The sequence below is a fragment of the Panthera tigris genome, chromosome C2, assembly GCF_018350195.1.
Source record: "Panthera tigris isolate Pti1 chromosome C2, P.tigris_Pti1_mat1.1, whole genome shotgun sequence".
Taxonomy (NCBI): Eukaryota; Metazoa; Chordata; class Mammalia; order Carnivora; family Felidae; genus Panthera; species Panthera tigris.
In genome coordinates this window covers 74771255-74788900 of record NC_056668.1, presented here as the reverse complement: position 1 = coordinate 74788900, position 17646 = coordinate 74771255, and the positions used below count along the sequence as shown (strand labels likewise).

At 43.3% G+C, this 17646-nt stretch overlaps 1 protein-coding gene and 1 non-coding gene across 5 annotated transcripts in view; both read right to left on the bottom strand.

Annotated features, from left to right (window-relative positions):
- The window catches only part of MB21D2 (Mab-21 domain containing 2), a 113595-nt gene that overhangs the window by 31124 nt on the left and 64825 nt on the right, over window positions 1–17646 (bottom strand). The gene's annotated exons all lie outside the window — the stretch shown is intronic.
- On the bottom strand, window positions 11741–11945 carry LOC122230852. The gene has a single exon (XR_006207924.1). It is a non-coding gene; the product is annotated as a small nucleolar RNA SNORA73 family (small nucleolar RNA).

Genomic DNA, 17646 nt, shown 5'->3' with positions numbered 1-17646 from the left:
GCTATTGCAATGTAAACTCCTGAGAGAAGGGGCCCAGTGGTGCCCTGGCCTACTTTCCACTCTATTACCAGTTCTTAGCACAGTAACTGGCACCCAGTAAGCATCCCAAGTGCTTTTTGAATGAAGAAGAAGATGAATGGGAAAACAGAGGCTTGGATAAATGTGTGTGGGGGGAATGCAATTCATTTCGGGCAAATTCTCTTGCCAAGGAAGTAAAAAAATGGAGCGTGTAAGGGACCTCAGAGATCATCTGGTCCAACCCCCTCATTTTCCAGAAGCCAAGGAATCTTGGCAAACTGCCCCATGAAATAGAAAAGGAAACATGCAAAAGAGTATTAGGAAAAGCAAACATTCTCTCTAATAAATGAGGATACCAGCCTACACAATCTGCGAGTAGAACTTAAATCGTTTTAAAAAAAAATTCATGGTGCTAATTTTATTTCGCCTTTATTAGTGCCTTCAGTGAGTCCACCTATTCCCTAGCCGTGTCAAGCCTACATCATACAGGCTCAATTACTTAGTATGTAGATCAGGCAAGGTTCTCCCTTGTCTCCCTCCTGCGTTTCTCCAGCCTTTCAACGCTCATTAGCACCTCCAACAGAAGGCTGAGGAAATGAAACTCCAATTTATCAATGTCAACTGTTGAACCAGCAAATTGCATCAATCCCGCCCCCACATGGAAGTGTTTGGACAATTCTGAATCAACAAGATGTTGGCAGCTGTGTTCCTATGGTTCAGTAATTGCATTGTTTCCTACTGTGCTCTACGGGTTGTGAAATGAATTTATTAAATAACCAACACAAAGGAAATGTGGTGTGGGCTAGTGGAAACAGCTCTGGGCTGGTATTGGGATTCTGTCTTAATAGTCTCCCACTTTGACCACCAGCCTTGACAATAGTTTTTCTGGTCCTCAGGCTCCTAAAATCACTTAAGAAGGTAATTCTACCCTGGGTAGTAGAGAAATCTAGGGTACCTAAAATATCCTGTGCTTTTCACTCCACATACAGATTTAACATTGATCGTATTCTCTCTATACAGGAACCTAGTATGCTGACTTTCAGCCCACATTATGTATGGCCTTTGTGTATAAGATCCATGACACTAAATGGTACACCATGCTTGATGAATCCGTTAAGCCCAACTGGCCACTTCACACTGGAAGACAATGATTAGGAAAGGAAATTGAGCCCAGGCACATGAAGCGTATAATGGTGGAATTTAAACACCCAATTCTATGGTCTTTGGCAAGTTTGCCAATTGGTATTTTGCCAGTTGTCTTAGGTTATTAAAACTTGTTGGTGGTTTGTAAATCTAGGCCGATAACTGGCTGTGTGACGGACTGAGAAAGGTTTTCAAATGAAGATGGAAAACTTATCTGGTATGCTATTCCAGCTACAAAGGAAGAAAAACAGATAAGCTTAATAAAATCAGCCCTTTTCAGTAACTCTTAAGCCAGCCTCTAAATCTTAGAAGGCAGGCAGGGTTTGAGAGTACAGAGAATGTCTGCAGAGGGTCACCCTGCCGAGGAGCAGGTGGAAAGCCTCCCTACCTCTCTGGTTTTAGCTGGGCCCTAGATAGTGCAAAGTCTTTTGGGTTGTTGGAGTATTCTCCCTGGACAAAAAGGCTAAGGGGAGGACACGTTCTCTTCAACTGGGAGTTTGACCCTGACTCGGGGTCCAAATTTTGGCCTCAACGGTCTTCCTATTCTTTCTTAAAAAGCAAATAATAGGGGCGCCTGGGAGACTCAGTCAGTTAAGCGTCCGACTTCAGCTCAGGTCATGATCTCGCAGTCCATGAGTTCGAGCCCCGCGTCGGGCTCTGGGCTGATGGCTCGGAGCCTGGAGCCTGCTTCCCATTCTGTGTCTCCCTCTCTCTCTGCCCCTCCCCCGTTCATGCTCTGTCTCTCTCTGTCTCAAAAATAAATAAAAATGGTTAAAAAAATTTTTTTAATAAAAAAAAGCAAATAATAATTAATAATTATGCTTTCTCTCAAACTAAGAAGCAGAATTTCATTTCTTCCCAATCTCCCTACCCAATTATTTTATAAACAGGGCTCAATTAAGATCCACCATCATTTACTGAGATCTACACACAGCCCAGTGGTTCTGGCCAGGTGGTAGATCATTTGCAGGCAGATTATTTACCGTAGGCTGATCATCTCCACAAGGGGGATAAGGACTGTTAAGGTTTAGGATAATGTATGTAAAGCACATGGCCCAGTGATGAATGCCCTAGACAAGTCTATCACAGCCAGACTAGATACTGTATTTACCATTCTCTGATTTAAACCTCATAAAAACCCTGTGAGGTAGGAATTATGGTCATTATCTTACAGACAGAGAAGTTAAGTGGCTACTCAAGGACATGAAGTTAGAAAGGAAAAGATTTAGGAACTAAACTCAGGTCTGGCTTTACTCCAAATCCCACCTGCTTTCTGCAACAAGATGTTGGTGTGAATCTCTAGGATATTTTGTTCTTCCTGGAGTGACTGGGCAGCAATGTCCTATAAGGCATGATTCCAGATAAATTAACTTCCTGTTTTGTCTGTTCTCCCTCTTTCCCAAAAAAAAAGTGGAATGGAATATGTATATAGAGGCTTATTCCTGGAGTTTTACACTCTCGGATGCTGGCTACATACAAATTTACTCTTTTTTTCTAATTACTCTTTCCAAACTGCAGGTCGACAGCCTGAAGAGCAGTGCAGTAGAGGTCGAGTTTTGAAAAGTCACCCCTGATGCCACACTGAGAGCTGGGGATGAACACTCCTGGCCTAGCTACAATGTGCTGTGGTCTAAGACAGGAGGCCAAAGTTCCAGCTCACTTCTGCCTCAGGACTGGGGGCCGAGAAACCTGTATTCTCAATTCACATCTGCTGGAGCAAGTCATTTCCTCATCTGGGACAAGTTTCCCCATCTGGAAAATGGTGGGTTTGGGCTGGCCGATATATTTCTTAAAGTCATGTTTCCTGAGGTATAACTTATAGACAATAAAATTCATCCCTCTGAAAGATACAGTTTGATGAGTTAGACAAAGGTCTACAGTTTTATAACTATAGCCACAATTAAGACACAGAAGATTTCCACCACCCCCCAGAATTTCCTCATGCCCCTTTGTAGTCAAGCCCATTCCTAAACCCGGGGCATTTCTGACCTGATTTCTGTCCCTATAGTTTTGTCATTTCCTGTCTGGCACATACATGACAAAGAATGTAGCCTTCCATGGCTGTCTTTCACTTAGCCTGACACTTTTTTAACATTCATCCATGTCGTTGAATTCATCAAATCAATAGCTTGCTCCTCTCATGGCATCCCTTTCATGGACAGGACATTTTGTTTATCCACTCAACAGCTGACACACAGTTGGGTTGTTTCTAGTTTTTTGCTAACATGAATAAAACTTGCAAACATCTGTGTCCAGGCCTTTGTGTGGACATACTTTCCTTTTCTCTCACATAAATACTCAGGAGCGTGACAGCTGTGCTATTTGTTAAGTGTATGTGTTTATCTTTCTTATAAAGTGTCACACTGTTTTCCAAAGTGGCTGTACCATGTTGCATTCCCACCAGCCATGTGTGGACTGGTTGGTTTTTAACAGATAGCTCTAGATAATGACTGAGATTTCTATCTATGTCCCATTAATGTGTGGACTCTTCTTCTCATGAAATGCATCTCAGTGCTCCCCCACAGCACCAAGGACAGATGCCAAGTATGTATGTGAACTCAGTGTTGAGAGCCCTTCCAGCTTCAGTAGTCTATCATTCTGTTGCCTTCCCTAGACATCTTATTCTGCAATGGTGGGCACCAAGTAGCAGCTTTAGGCTGAAACCAGGTTGAGACAGACTGCAAAACTACTACTGACTAGCTATATAAGCATATCTCACAGGCTTGGCTTCCTCTTCTGCAAACTGGGAGCAATGATTACCTTCCTCTCAGGTTGTTGGAAGCTTAATGGTGTACGTGCTTCGCATACAGTAAGTGCTGAGTAAACAGCAGTTTTCAGCTTCTACAGTTACAGACTGGCATGGCAGATAAGGAAGTGGTAGGTGATAAACTTGAACCCCTTCCCAAGGTCCCCGGCAACCACTAGAATGTGAAAATGGAGGCCCCTGTGTTCCATCACAAGGCTCAAGGTCACTCTTACCTGTTAGGATGGTTTATTCACTCCTCTATTCATTTATAATATATGCATGTGTGTGTGATATTACATAGAGAGATGAACAAAAATGACACAGCCCCTCTCTTGCTGAGCTTACAGTCTAATATGCTCCTCTTAAGTGATGTGTAGAAAGACACAAGGCAGAAAGTTTGCCGTGGGCAAGAAGAAAGGCAGAGGGCCAGCATTCTAGATCACAGCAAAGTAGCTTAAAGTAGGAGCACTTAGGGGACTTCACCTCTGATTTTCATCTTGTTCGGGGAAATAAATTGTGAGTCTAGAGTTTTCCTGAGTGCTAGCTGATGTGTGTGTATGTAAGAGGGAGAAGGGAGAGAGGAGAGGGGAGAGGGGAGAGGGGAGAGGCAAAAAAGGAGGATGAACAATCTACCAATGGGCATCTGGGCTCTGAATAATGCATTGACACGTTTCATTTTAAGCACTGTTTGTGTTCCATCCCACACCCCCCAACCCCCCTCGAGCTAATTACCTCGCCATTTTGAGCACCCAGCTGTTGCTGTCTGAAACCTGACCTTCACTGTGAAGAAGCTCACAGCTGCAGTGAGCTGCCTACCTAATAATTCAGGGGTTCTTATCGGCTTCATACCTCTCCTTTCCTCAACCAGCATGGTGAAACAGGCTGGTTTCCCTAGTTCCTTCTCCCCAAACCATCTGTCTCTCTGCCAAAATGAGAGGAGGAGGGCCAGAAGCAAGGGGATTATACGGGAGCCAGTCAGAATGCAGGATCTCAGGCTGCGTTAAGACCTACTGGATCAGGGTTTGTGTTTTAACAGGAGACCCAGAAAATTTGTAGGCACATTAAAATTTTACAGGTGCCAGAATGGGGCATAAATCCCAAAGAGTTTTCATCCATTCAATTTGAGAACCTGACCTAAGAATACGAGAGGGCCAAGCTGATCAGGCAGGACAGAGTGATATTGGAAAAGCAGTGTGGTGTGAAGGAAACAGCCAGCCCCCACGGAGCCTCCCTTCCTGATATCCGTGCCCTTGTGTACTCCCTTTGAACAGAGTCAGGTCTGTGTGGCAAACTGCATGTGTAAGAGTGACATTACGCAACTTTGGAAGTGAGGTCATAAAAGGCATTTAACATTTTCCTGCCTTGGTCCTTTGGATCACTTACTCTGGGGGAAGCTAGTCACCATGGTGTGGGCACCTGGAAGAACTTGTGGAGAGGCCCACGTGGAAATGAACTGAGGCTTCCCCCCCCCCCCCCCCCCCCGCCCATGTCAGCACCAACTGGCCAACCAAGTGAGTGAGCCAGCCTGTAAGTGGAACCTCCAGCCCCAGTCAAGGTTGCAGATGACTGTACAACCAATGTCAAATCTGCACTTTCATGAGAGGCCCTAAGCCAGAAGACCCCAGCCAAGCCAATCCTACATGCCTGGCCCCAAGGAGCTGTGTGAGATCATCCATGTCCGATGCTGCTTTAAGCCACTAAGTTTGGGGATAATTGGTTACTCAGGCATACATAATTACTGCAAGGATAGAGAGTGGGGTCTGACACTGGGCTCCCCCAACTGGCAGTGGATTTCCTCGGTCACCTCACCCTCTCGGTGTCTCTGATGCCTCATCTGTAAAAGGAACTGCTACAGATTATCTGATCTCTGACACCTTTGAGTATAAAGTTGACACTACGATTTTATATATCACTAAGACAAAGCGTCACCAAATTCATACCCGGTCGATTCTAAAATGCAGACTAATTTTAGAGATGTAGAACTGTGGGGAAACATGCATCTTAAAAAGGACGAAATACAGTGTTATACTTGCTCTGCCCACCACGTGGACACGTTAGAAGGATGGATGGTGTAACAGATGAGAAGGCGCCCAGAGGGAACTCACGGACAGCATCCCGAAGCACCACGGCTTGAGAAAGGGAAATGACATTATGGTTCCAGACCAGCTAATTAAACTGGCTTCATCACCTCACTTGCCTCAGGCTCCTATCACAATTTATGCTCAAAATGACTGTTACAAAGCCCAACTGAGAGGAAAAAACCATCAAGGAAAACCATTTATGGCAGTGCTCCCTAAACTTGCTTGAGCGTTAAGAAATCACCTGGTATATTTGTTAAATATACACCCAGGCCCCTTGCTACAGACTTTGATTCAGCAAATCTGGAGCAGGCATTGGATCTATATTTTAACAAGGGCCCCAGGCCGTTCTCAGGAACACACAGGTTTTAAAACATTGAAACACAGTAATACCCATCCACTTACTGGTATTTTTCCTTGTATTGAATCATAATAGAAAACTACAAACCTGGACTGCCTTAGCTATGTCCCCAAATAAAAAAAACACACACACACACAAAAAACACAATGCCTTCAACCCAGTATAAGATTTTACTGAAGGTCAATGTAAAAAAGCTGTCTCATCAAGGAGAGTTTGCCATTGGCTGGGAAGCTTATGGAAGCTATGGAAAATACTATTCTTCAATATTTACAGTATGAAAATCAGCATAATAAATATACTAAAGACTGTATCTCCTGACAGGCTGACCTGTTTCCTTTTTTATCAGTCAATGCAAGTTGCTAGGCAACCATTTTTCCCTTTTTTGCTTAGACTGCCAGGAATCTTTCACCTAAAATTCATGCCCCAAAACAATAACAATATTAACAATAGTTACATACCTTGATCAAAAAAATTAAACAAACAGAAAAAAAAAAACCAAAACGGAACTTCTTGTGACGTTTGGCTTTGTCCTGTATTGTAATGGTCATCATGTTACACTCAGGTCTTTTTTTGAGAACTTCCAGTCCTTTTGGAAGGTAGGATTTTATTTTATTTTATTTTTAAAGTTTATTTATTTAAGGGGGGCGGGGGAGTGGGCAGAGAGAGAGGGGGAAGATCCCAACCAGGTTATATGCTGTCAGCACAGAGCCTAACACGGGGCTGGAACCCATGAACCGTGAGATCATAACCTGAGTTGAAATCAAGAGTTGGATGCTTAACCGAATGAGCCACTCAGGTGCCCCGGAAGGGAACAAATTTTAAAATCAATACTGTCAGTTTTGTTTTTTTTTTCTGTTTCTCATCACATTTAGACTAAGCAACCACAACTCAATATCCAGCAACACTTCAAGTTGCGAGGGTTTTCTCCTCTCATGCCAGTCTCTTGGCCAGCTTTTAAAACACCGCAGGAATGCTAACTGTATCCTGGCAAGGAGACTCTGTTCAAGCCAAATATTTAAGAGAATAAACAGAAAATAATTTTAGAGCATCTCTAAAAAAGTCGTCTTGTCTTTCTCTGGTGGATAACAGAATATTCTGACAATCTGACCCAACTAGGGAAGCATATAAAGCCATTAAGATCCTTCCCTACAAAAACGAAATGAAACAAAACCCCCCCCAAAACCAAAATAAAAACAAAGAAAACCCTGCACTTCATTTTTAAACATCTTACTTGTGTGCCTTCAGTTTTGCAACAGAAATTCATCCTTGACCTGAACTTCCAAATATCCCACAAACAATAATTAAGTCGCTCGAACCCTGCTGTGTAAAGGGTATTTTCTGACAGATGGGAAACCAAGCCAGAGCACAGGAAAAATTTGCACTCTTCCCCAGCCTCATGCAGTAAGGAGATTAGAGGCAAGCATTTCCATAACCATCCCTGGAAACTGGGGTGCACATAGAATCTCAAAAGGGCATGCCTGCATCATCAGCACTTTAGAGTACTGTTACACATTATTGTCCCAGTGAAGATGTCCAGTCTCCAAGAATCGTTTCCTACCTTGCTGACTGCCCAGGCTGACTTCCCCGTTTTCTGCTGAAAGGTCTTTTTCTCTGTGAAGTCTTCCAGACTGCCATCCTCCTCCCACCGGGGCTAATCCCACGGTCATCCGTCTTCCCGTGACACCCACAACACAACACCACAATCGGCTGTCTCCTCTGTTGGTCTCTGCTGCTGGATCCAGCTGCTTGAGGTCAATGATCCCAGTTAATTCACCTTTGAATCGCAGGACCAATCAGATTACCCGGTACACAGTAGGTGCTTGGGCAATCTGTGTGAATGAAAGAATCTAGTTCAGGGACTCTGGGGTAACCTCAGATTCTCTCATTCATGCAAATAAAGGCATGAGGCCTAAAGAAGTGAGGTGATTTTTCCCAAAGTCACACCAGAAAAGGAAAGAGGACACACAAAAACCCAAAATCTTTCCTTGCCAACCTGTTGTTTTCCATTATGCCTCCTTCAGGTACATGCCCTTCCCTCTGTGTGACCCTGGTCTCCTGTCACCACAGCTCAGGCCTTCTGGCTTAGCCTCCCCCTCCCCCACCATTTCTCAGCCCAGAATGAGGTTCCCAGGGACGCCTTCCAGCCTGGGGCAGGCTCCTTGCTTATCTGCTTCTGAATCTCCCAGAATCACGTTCATTTCTTTTGGAAAGTGTAGCCCAACTTGCAGTTTTCCTTTCAAATGTGAAATTATTTTATGAAGGCCTATCTTTCTCACTACAATAACAGGGCATGTCTTTGTTGTTGTTGTTCACTGCTCGGTCGCTAGGGGCTAGCACAGGATGCCTCACTAAAATATTTGTTGAATGAATAAATCATTTTGGAACTCTCTGAAAATAGGCACTGGGTCTGTGGTGCAAATATTCTGTCTCATGAACAGCAGACATACAATAAAAGGGTCAGATCATTCTGGCACAATATTAAAAAAAATCTCTATTTTTACACTCAGATAATTCACTTTATAAATAAGAAGTAGCCAGTCCTTAAACACAGATGTCCCTGTTTCAGATTCTGGGAAAAGCTGGCAGCCTTTCTCTCAGTAGGCTAACGAGGGTACATGCTAGATATTTTATCATGGGAGTAAGACAAATGGGGACCACCAATATGATGCTCCCATAATTTCTTTCCCAGGACAAATTGAGATGTCTGTTGAATTATGTAAACCATTGTTTTCTATCACAGGTAGAGATACCTGACAGGATTATTCTTATTTGATATACCCATGATCTTCAAAAAATTTCTTTTTAAAAAAAATTTTTTTAACGTTTATTTTTGTGAGAGAGAGAAAAAGATGAGTGGGAAGGGGCAGAGAGAGAGGCAGACACAGAATCCGAAGCAGGCTCCAGGCTCTGAGCTGTCAGCACAGAGCCCAACGCAGGGCTCGAGCTCACAAGCTGTGAGATTGAGATCTGAGCAGAAGTCAGACGCTCAACTGACTGAGCCACCCAGGCGCCCCTAAAAAATTTCTTAAAAGTATACAACCAATATTTGCAAATTTTATTCCACTTAACCCAGAGAAAGTGCCAGGTCACATCTCTGAATCTCAAGCCACTTATGGACTCCAGAAAAGAAATGATAGCAATTGGATGTAATTTCTTAGTACATTTCAACAGTCTGTTGGTTTCTAAAAGTTTTAGACACCAAAAATTGTTTCTAGTCCTAACTCTGGAATTAAACTAAAGAGTTAAATGGATCACTTTTATTATTGTTTCTGGCTATTTTTCACCTGTTTAACTATAAAGAAAAACTCTGCCAATTTATAGATATACTACCCTTGATCCTATAACTCATAGTGAGAAAACTGCCCTCCTTTGGGAGAGCAAGAAGAAAGTGTTGAAAAAGCCCTCTCCCTCGACAAAAAGCTTTTGATTACAGAACGTCACTATTTTGGGAATGTTCTTAGCACATCCCGGTGAAGTACCATCATATCCTCTCCTCCTTGGAGCTTGGAAAAATGTCATACCACTCCTAAGTTGGGGTGTCTCAGAGGTGTTGGAGTGAGGCAACACTGAGGTCAGAAACTATGGTTATATACTCTGATTTGTCTTTGAGCAGATGTAATTGAGTTGTAAATCGAGACCTAATTATAAACATAGTGCAACACCTCTCTAGCCCTCCACTTCTTTTAATATTAAATAGGGGCATTATTTGAAGGTCTCCTTTATTGCTAGCATTCTGTGACTTTAACTTTGACTCTACTGAACTCCAGAGATAATCTCAGAACTTTTCTCTGGAAAAGTGGGGAAACGACCAGATGCCTCAAGGGGGCTGATTCTATCTGTTCTACCTCTGCTATAGATACCCAACACTGCCCCACATCTACCCCCAGCCAGTGCTTCACAATGGATCTCTAATAATTGTGAAGGTAATCTGGATGCTTGTTATGGGCTGAATCGTATTCCCCCCAATTCGCTGTTTTGAAGCTCTAACCCCCAGTATCTCCGAATGGGACTATATTTAAAGATGGGGACTTTAAAGAAATGATTAAGTTAAAATGACACCATTGGGGTAGGTCCTAATCCAATTTGTCTTGTGTCCTTATAAGAAGAGGAAATGGGTGGGGCACCTGGGTGGCTCAGTCACTTGGGTGTCCAACTCTTAGTTTCTGCTCAGGTCATGATCTCAAGGTTGGTGAGTTCAAGCCCTACCCATATCGGGCTCTGAACTAACAGTGCCTCCCGTGTGCCCTCTCTCTCAAAAATAAATAAATAAACAGTTAAAAAAAAAAGAGGAAGAAATTGGACAAAGAGACATTAGGAACTCATGTACAGAGAGGAAAGGCCATGTGAGGATACAGTGAGAAGAAAGGCATCTGCAAGACAGGGAGAGAGGTCTCAGGAGAAACTAAACCTGCTGACACCTTGATCTCGGATTCCCAGCCTCCAATACTGTGAGGAAATAAATCTGTTGTTGAAGCCACCCAGTCTGTGATATTTCATTAGAGCACCCCTAGTCAACTAATACAGTGCTGATTGATTCACTGCTTTAGATAACAACTTGGATCACAGATGTGTCTACATCTCTCCTTTGTCTAATGGGAGGACTTGAGTTCTAAAGCAGGAAAGTGACTTTTCCAAGGTCACATACTTGCGTGGTACCAGAAGAGACTTTAGATCAAAGCTCATGGGGGAAATAGGAACACTCAACACCCACCCCCAACCCCCAGACTTTTTCTCTTTAAAAAAATGCAGATCACAGGGGTGTCTGGGTGGCTGAGCATTCAACTTTGGCTCAGGTCATGTCTCGTGGTTCACAAGTTCGGGCCCTGTATCAGGGCTCTGTGCTGACAGCTCAGAGCCTGGAGCCTGCTTCAGATTCTATGTCTCCCCCTCTCTCTGCCTCTCCCCCACTTGGACACTGTCTCCTTCTCTCTCAAAAATAAAATAAAACATTAAAAAAATTTTTAAAAATGCAGATCAGGGGAGCCTGGATGGCTCAGTCGGTTGAACGTCCGACATCAGCTGAGGTCATGATCTCGCCATTCCCGAGTTTGAGCCCTGCGTTGGGCTCTGTGCAGACAGCTCAGAGCCTACAGCCTGTTTCAAATTCTATGTCTTCCTCTCACTCTCTCTCTCTCTCTCTCTCTCTGCCCCTCCTCGACTCACGCTCTCTCTCAAAAACAAATAAAAAAACAAACAAAACAAAAAAAATGCAGATCATACAACAAACATTGACACTTGGCAGAGACATCCAGATGGTATACATCACAGAAGTTACACCCAGTATTTAGTCACGATGTCTGAAGAACTAATTTTATTTGTTTCTTTTGTTTGTTCTTTTTTTGAGGATCAGAGTCCTATTTAGGAGCTTACTAAAAATTTACCTTTCCATATGCTAGATGTTGTCTGTGTGATTTACCTCCTCGGTCATCGTACACGGATCACCAAGAAGCTGTAAGAATATACAGGTGCAGACTCAAGGTCCAGCTCTATCACCACCATTGTGGAAAAGCACTGTACATCACAGGATAGAGCCCCAGGCTCCTCTGTGGCACCTGGACAGTGCCCAGGGACAGTGACCTCCCAGGAGTATCCACGTTGGATGAAGAAGTGATTTTTTGTTAGGATTAGAATATTTCACCGAAGAACTAACAACACGTTTTTAAAATACGCTCTGCTTGTGCCAGAACTCTGTCAGCACCTACTGAGCGGAGTGTGGGACTGGGACTTCTTCCTTCATTTTAGAAGGCCAACAAATGTCCCCCAGAGTGCTCTCCATAGCTATCAATTCTCCTCTGTGCTCCTTCCTTTCCCAAAGGAGCCTCCTGAGATCTGTATACATGGGGAGACACTTAAACAGAAACATGCCTAATTTTGAGACTAATACCAGGCAGTAGACTCAACATTTGCATTGGAACCTCTCTTCTCTGTTCTTGGTCCCACGTGATGCCTGAACAGAACAGCCCTGGTCTGACGGGGGCTCCATGCCAAACACAAAATGGGGCTTGCAGGGGGCATCGAGCTGCAGATCTGACAACAGTTTTTCATTCCAAGGCATGCTCCCCTATCATGGAAGACGTTAAGATGAGGCCCTACAAGAGAACTAAACCAAATTAAATCTTCACGATCAGAACTGAAATAAGGGGAAAGTGTTCTAGTTCAGTGGTTCCCAAACAGTACTCCTTGGACAAGCTCAGGCTGTCTGCATCTGAATCATCTCAAAGGGGTTTTTGGAAATGGAAATTCCAAAATCCCGTTCTTAGACTGTTCCATTTCATGGGCCTGTGTGGGGCCTTCGATCGTGGGTTTTTAAATGATCCCCCGGTATTATATCATTTGGAAAACACTCAAAACTGCTGTAGATTTTCTCAGAGTTGAAAGAAAACAACAGAGAAATAGCTGGTGTCTATAAATCACAGTTTGTATCATTGAGTCAGTAACATCAACGACGTGAAGCATAGGCCCGGAGCTCTTTGGGGTTCGTATCCTTTCATTTCTATATTACTTTGTGTGTTATTACATAACACAACACCCAGAACTTAAAACAAGCATTTCTTATCTTTCAGTTTCTGTAAGGTGGGAGTTCAGGCATGGTGGGGCTGGGTATTTCTAATGCAGGGTCTTTGGTGAGGCAGCTGTTAAGTAATTAACTGAAGGCTTGACTGGGGTTAAATAATCCATTTCCAAATTCTTGACCAGAGGCCTCAGTTTCTCACCACATGGGCCTCTCCATAGGACATCCTAAATGTCCTCATAACAGGGCAGCTAACTTCCCTTGGTGCGAGTGATCCAGTAGAGAGAGCAAGGAGGAAGCCATGGTGCCTTTTATATCTAGTCTCTAAAGACACACATTGTCATCTTTACTTTTTTCTACTTGTTAGAAATGGGTCACTAAGGCCAGCCCACATCCAAGGAGAATAGGCTCCATCTTCTGAAGGGAATGTCAAAGATTCTGTGGGCATATTTTCAACTACCATGATTTCCAGTGTCTGTCAATGTCTGTCATATTCTGAGAATGGAATGGAAACTAGAAACACAAAAGCGTCTACGGTCTTGACCTCATGAAATATGGGAGCAGGAATGAAAGAAAGAAGCAATAATAGAACCAAAAATATATGATTCCCCTTTTATGAAGTCAAGCTAGTGAACGCGCAGTTAAGTTAGGGACAGAGGCAGGGAAGTGTACTAAATTAGAAGTCAAAAAGGCTTGGGTTCTTGGGCGATAAAAAAAGCGTTGGGTTTGAAATTCTGCTTTCCCAGTTTGAGCTAGTTACACCATTTAGTCACTGAGCTACTACTACCCTCTCTCTTTACAAAATGAACAGGACTTACTTCTTCATGGTGGTAAAGGAGTGGACTTGGGGGCAGGGATGTTGTGAAGTCAAAGACAGAACCCATGCAGTACTGGGCAAATAGCTAATGGCTTTACATACTAATAACTATGATTGTCACCATGTTTGTTGTAAGTGAGGGTATACGTATCAGAGGGTAATGAGGTCAGCATGCCAGGTCGCTTAATTCCTTTTGCATATATCCTCTCTGGATTTGTGTACTTTCCCTCCAGGGGCAAAGCAACCCTTGGGTGCTAAGGAAATCCTTTCAAAAGGGACACTCCTCTTCCTGCTCCAAACTGTGTTTTCTTTCTGGTGTTGGGTCTTACCCGCGGCATTCCTAGGAATTATGTCTGGGTAGGCCCTGTAAAATGTACCTAAACTGACCAAAGCCACCTGACCAGGTAACTTCTCTCAAGGACTAATAATTGCTCCCCTGAAGTTTTAAATGCCCATTTATATTGGCAGGGGTGAGAGGAAGGAACTGCACATAAATATGGACGTTTCTGGAAATATTTTGTGCTTGCAGGTATGTCTCCACATGAATATTTAAGTATTATTTGCATATAGACATATGCGGACATGGAAACAAAATAGTGAGAGAGAATACTACCGTCATCAGAATGGGAACTTCCTCAGAGCTCCAGAGAAAAGAATTTGACTCAGAGTACAGCTGCTCAACATAATGTCAATCTGGGGCACCTCGGTGGCTCAGTTGGTTGAGCGTCCAACTTTGGCTCAGGTCATGATCTCATGGTTCACGAGTTCAAGCCCCACGTCAGGCCCTCCTGTCAGCACGAACCTGCTTCAGATCCTCTGTCATGCCCCCCTCTCTCTGCATCACCCCACTCGTGCTCTCTCTCTCTCTCAAAAATAAATAAACATTTGGGGCACCTGGGTGGCTCAGTCAGTTAAGTGGCAGACTTCAGCTCAAGTCATGATCTCACGGTTCACGAGTTCAAGCCCTGAGTCGGGCCTTGTGCTGACAGCTCAGAGCCTGGAGCCTGCTTCGGATTCTGTGCCTCCCTCTCTCTCTCTGTCCCTCCCCCGCTCAAGCTCTGTCTCAAAAATAAATAAACATTAAAAAAAAAATTAAAAATAAATGAATAAAAATTTAAAAAAAGAGAGAGAGAATGTCAATCTATGCAGAAAACAACTTATAACCACCTCAGAGTATGAAAGTGTCTAAGAAATCTCATTCCCAATTCTTTTTCAAATCCCTTTCTCATCCTCTCCTTCTCCCCAGTGTTTTTGGACTCTTTGAAGAGATCCAAGAAATTCCGCAATTTTGGGAAAATGCACTGTGGCGAGACATGTAATATTAAACCACCCTATGACAGTGACGGGGAAAAAAAATAAAAAATGAAAAATACCCATGTAGAGATAAGAAAAGAGCTTGAAAAACCAGTACTCAAAACTTTTCCAGGCTTAAGGGGTGGAGGACATACCTAAATCAAGAATAAAAAAAAAAAAAAAGTATCTTCAGCCAGTAAGTCAAAAACCCAAAGGACCATTACTAGAATAAGTCTAAATGCCCCCTGCAGACATAAAAGATGATCATGAGAGGGAACACAAAGCTCGAGGTGTTCAAGTTTTAGAAAGCCACCTGTCGTGTTCCCCTTTTTGCAGAGAATAAAGGAAGAATGACTGAAATTAGAAACACTTGTACTCATTCCACATTTTGAAAGCCAACTATGGGGGCCAGAGTTTTGTTCAAAATGAAAAAGAAAATCAAAGCTCCTTTAATTCCACCACCATAACTCTGTGTTCGAAGGTACAGCAAGGACTTTCCTTTTCCTTTTTTTCCCTTTTTTTCTTTTCTTTCCTTCCCTTTCCTCCCCCCCACCACCACACCAGGCTCCCTGTGGACGGAGTCATGGTATCTAGGACGATTTATCAGGAGATATTCCAATTTAAATTATGACTTAATCCCACAAAACCCAGAAGACCAAGAGTCTGTTCTCATTTTGTCTGAAACACATGAGCAAGGTTTTGTGCTAGGCAGTGTCTTGTGTGTCTTGCGGTAGAAGGTAACAGGCAAGACTTCCTGGGATGACCACACAAGAAAAACCTGCTGAAACGTGACACTTGTATGGGCCTCTGAAGCTCCCTTGTTCGGTAGAACAGGCAGATAAATCAGGGGCTTCACTTAAACCATTGCTGAACAGATGAAAGCCCAGAAGATGAAATTTCCATTGGTTGGGACAATCTCTTAGAAACTTTTCCCATCTTGGAATTGCTTTATACAAATACTTCCCTGTACCGCTGGCTGCTCCCAAGTTGTTCCTCTAAATTATCGCCAAAGCTGATAGACAGGATGCGGGTTGTAGCAAATATTTTACAGAAGTCATAATCGGCAAATCATGTGTAAAATGAAAAACAAAACAAAACAAAAAACACCAAAGTTTTAGATCAGAAAAGACCTGGGAATGAATTCACAAATTCTGTCATATAGTAGCTGATTGACTTAGATAACTAATACCTCTGGACCTTAGTTTCCTGCATCTGTTTTAATTAATTAGTTTTTAAAAAGCCCAACAGATTATTGTGAAGGCGAACTAAGCAGCTCTGTGAAAAGCACTTTGAATGAAGTATGGGAGCAACAGCAGTGAATGAGACCAGTCCCTGATCTCTAATCATCCCTGGGACTAGCTGGAAAAACAACATATACATGCAAAAAGACAGGGCAGGGGCGGTAACCAAAACCCAATGTGGCCCCCAATGACCTCACTTTCTGTTAGTCACATCTTCGAGCGGTCATCTTCCACAATGTACCACGGTTGGTCAATGGGCCCAACAGAAGTGATGGGTTTTACTTCCAGGATTAGGTTACAAAAGGCACTGCAGCTGCCATCTTTGTTTGTCTTTCTGATCACTCACTTTGGATAAGCCAGCTGCCATGTCATTGAGCAGTCCTATGGAGAGGACTGAGTAGAGAAGGTCTGGGGTCTCTTGCCAAGAGCCCCATGAGTGAGCCTAGAAGTGGATCCTCCACCCCAGTCAAAACTTCAGATGGCTGCAGTTCTGACTGACAGCCAGACTACAACCTCAGGAAAAATCCTGAACCACAACCACCCACCTAAGCCACTTACGGATTCTTGACCTTCAGAAACTGTGGGAGACAATATATGTTTATTGTTTTACATTGTACAGTAATCTGTTACACGGCACTAAATAACCAATACATTCGGCCACACTAAGAGCTGCAAGGTTTGGTAGAAGAAATCCCTGAAACCTGGGAGTTCTTAGTCACACAAGTAGGTTTTGAAGGGAGGATGAGTTTGTGAAGGGTGGGGGACTCCATACTGCAGACATGAATAATGCAGACACAGGGGCAGGGAAGTGTCAGCCAAGGGTTTTCTTCTGACTCGGGCAATGGAGTAAGGGTCCTTGAGGAAGGGGGTGACTAGGCAGTAACCAGGATTGGGAGATTTGACTGGTGGGCACGGACAACATAAACCCAGAAATTCACACAGGAGCCTTTTGTAATGATCCAGAGGAGGAAATAAAAAGCAGAACCAGAGAGCAGCTGAGGTAGGAATGGAGAACAAGAGGGATGTCGTGAACACGGTTCAGCATGTCAACCCTGGCCTCTCACAGCCGTCTGCCAGAGACCAAGGTTTCTGAACACTCACTCGTCCATTTAATCTGTGTGCATATTTAGTCACGTGCCTGAGGACAAAGCTACCACGGGACACATACTTCAGTCAAGGAGCCACCATTCATGTATATAACATGCTGTTCTGGTATACAATACATTGCCTACGAAATTAATGCCATAAATATTGTAGACATTACAGACACAGAATTAGAGTAAATGGGTAAGATCTGTTTTCCCTTAAATCACCTCAACCTCAAGAACTGACTCCAAATGACACTGTTATCTTTAATAAAATAAAGTCAAATACTAATAAAAGAGGACCCACTGTTGGAGTGATCCACAGGCCTTCCAAAAACAATCTTTCACAACAG